The sequence below is a fragment of the Lolium rigidum genome, chromosome 7 (genome assembly GCF_022539505.1).
Source record: "Lolium rigidum isolate FL_2022 chromosome 7, APGP_CSIRO_Lrig_0.1, whole genome shotgun sequence".
Lineage (NCBI taxonomy): Eukaryota > Viridiplantae > Streptophyta > Magnoliopsida > Poales > Poaceae > Lolium > Lolium rigidum.
The window spans coordinates 189,853,421-189,856,535 of record NC_061514.1 but is presented as its reverse complement, the minus strand read 5'-3'; positions in this window follow the sequence as shown (position 1 = coordinate 189,856,535).

Here is a 3,115-nt window from a genome sequence, read left to right as displayed (position 1 = left end):
ACTTAGAGGAGCCTAACCTAAGCTAAACTACAAAGCCGCGTCACGACCAACATCGAACGCTTCCAAAGAACAGACCCTCCAGAGTCTCTCCTTGTCGACGCACCATCTGAAGAGATAGACGGCGGGACTCAGACAAACCCAGGAAGCCTGTTCAAGGACACGCGGACTATGATGTCCATAGCGCCCCTGAAGAACAGCCTTGGCCAGCGGCGAGCACCGGAGGAGCGCAACCTAGGACCTCCAACCTTGTCTCCAAACGCGATACTCCCAACAGAGGAACGACGCCGAGGACGCCGCTATCACGCCGATCCAACTCCGAATCTAGGCTTTCGCCCGGAGACAACACCAACACCACGAGAGAGCGCGAGACGATGTCGAAGCTCCTCGGCGGCGCCTCCAACGAGGAAAAAACGACACCCGTGGGTGCCGTCGCCGCCGGCCCGACCAAGATCGGGCGGGATTTTCATCCGTGCCATCGCGCATCCCGCACCTCCGAGGGTTGGACCACGCCGTCCAAGAAGCCTCGCACATGCTAGTTTTATTAATGTTGACGGATCAGCTCAAAATCAAAATTTCTTCTTTTGGAAGTTTTAAAAAGAAATATCTCTCGGTCATACTTGCGTCACCAAATTGGGATAGTATGATCATCATCCAAGTCAAACACAAAGAGACATGGTGAAGAACAAAATAAAATAGCAGTTCGTTGCCAGCATGGGCACGAGCATCTCCACCGGCGCCCCGATAGTGGCTCTGATAGCTATTTGGGGGCTGACGCTGTTTGGGCTCACATCGGCGCGTCCCAAAAAGTGTCGGCGCGGATCCGAGCCTAATAGAAACGCCGGCAACCCCGCGTTGACCCCTTAGCAAAGGGCGTGAATTGGGCGTGTCGACACCCTCGTCCACATAAGAAAGCACCCGCAGGCTCACACATCGCCGCCTTCGTCGTTGCATCCCCTGTGCTAGTCTTCCACCCCGCATTTCCATAGCCGCCCGCCATCGACACCGCCATCACTCCCTCGACCGGCCACCGCTCTTTCGACCGAAATATAGATCGCCGCCACTGTCGTCACCGCCGCCACCGCCGCCCAAACGCCCAACCGCCCCGCCCGCAAGGTGTTCGTCGGATTGCTGCAATGGACAATAACGACGAGATGTTGGTGTTCATGGAGGAGGAGAGCACTGCCGCTGTCCGGCGGCAGCATCATCAGCAGCCGATTTTGACGAGCTTCCTCCGTGTTCGCCAGCCCTTCGTAGATGTGCCTCGACGTGGCGGTTCAAGGCCAGGCAAGAGGAGGAACGTCGACCGACATCATCAAGTCGATGCCATGTTGCTTGAGTGTGACTACTCCGCCGACGATGCTACTCATTCACCGAAGGAAATTCGACGCGGGTTGAGGATGAACAAGGATCTGTTCATGAAGATTGTCTTCGGCGTTAGGGAGTACGACGACTACTTCATGAGCAAGTAAGATTTCACATGTTTGTGAGGCTTCTCCTCAATTCAAAAATGCACTGTTGCAATGTGTTGTCTTGCATACGGAGCTCCTCCAGATCGTACAACCAATGACTACATGCGCATGGCGCATTCGACATGTTCAGAGACTGTCTACAGGTTTTGCCGAGCCGTCATTGACATAGGCATCCCAAATGGGCTTGCCGAATAAAGTACCCGGGGATAATTCAAGGCCCACGACCCGAAGATTACAAAGTCCGGAAGCCCATCAAACATCGATATGGAAGATAGAGATAGATTAGGAATAAAGAGATTTGCATGTTTACGGGACAAACTCAAAGAGTCTCTCGCTATTGTAACTTGTATGACACGAAAACCTCGGCTCCACCTCCTATATAAAGGGGAGTCAAGGGAGAAAGAAAGGATCGAATCATTGTCAATACAACCCTAATTTTCGTAGTCGAGCACCTGTTTCGGCTGAACCTTCGAGATCTACTTGCCCTCTACTTTCCGCGAAACCCTAGTTCTACAACTTGTAGGCATTGACAAGTTAATTCCTTATAAATTGGCACAATCTGTGGGAATTGGAGGCGACAAGGAGCTGATCTCGATGGCATCGTCAACATCAACAACATCTTCAGTAGCAAGCAACGCGATGGACGGAGGTAAACAGGTCAAACCTGATCTCGTCGATTTTATTCCTCACGCTCCTGCCCGTTTGCATGCATATGCCGATTTGGAGGAGTCGACGGAGATGACGTTCGGGAGTTTCCACTTTCTCGTCGGGAAAGAAGGATCGCACCGTTTTTCGGCACCGATTTTTTCGGGACCGTCAGCGGCTGATTCCGATTTTTCGGGATCATCAACATCAATCATCGAGTCTGGCGACGAAGAGGTTTCGTCGTCAAGCTTCATCAAGCCCACCATCGGCGGAGAACTCGCCGATATGTTCGGAAACATGTCTTTTTGGTCGTTCACGGACTCTGATCTGAGCAGCGACTCGGAAAGCATCGACAACTTCGACTTCATCGACAGATCTACTTCTATTCGGGAGGTCTTTGCCGATCTATCAGACGGTGTCACCGACCCTGAAGAAAAAAATAAAGCTACTATTGTAGGACAACGTTGCATAGAAAACAAAAATTTTCCTACCGCGAACACGCAATCCAAGCCAAGATGCAATCTAGAAGACGGTAGCAACGAGGGGGTATCGAGTCTCACCCTTGAAGAGATTCCAAAGCCTACAAGATGAGGCTCTTGTTGCTGCGGTAGACGTTCACTTGCCGCTTGCAAAGCGCGTAGAAGATCTTGATCACGATCGGTTCCGGCGCCACGAACGGGCAGCACCTCCGTACTCGGTCACACGTTCGGTTGTTGATGAAGACGACGTCCACCTCCCGTTCCGAGTCTCACCCTTGAAAAGAGATTCCAAAGCCTACAAGATGAGGCTCTTGTTACTGCGGTAGAGCGTTCACTTACCGCTTGCAAAAGCGCGTAGAAAATCTTGATCACGTCGGTTCGGCGCCACGGAGGACGAGGCGCGCCTCGTACTCGGTCACACGTTCGGTTGTTGATGAGGCAGCGATCCACACCCGTTCAGCGGGCAGCGAATGTGCTCCTCTTGAATCGGCAACCGACGGCGTGGTGTCGTGGCGGTGGAGA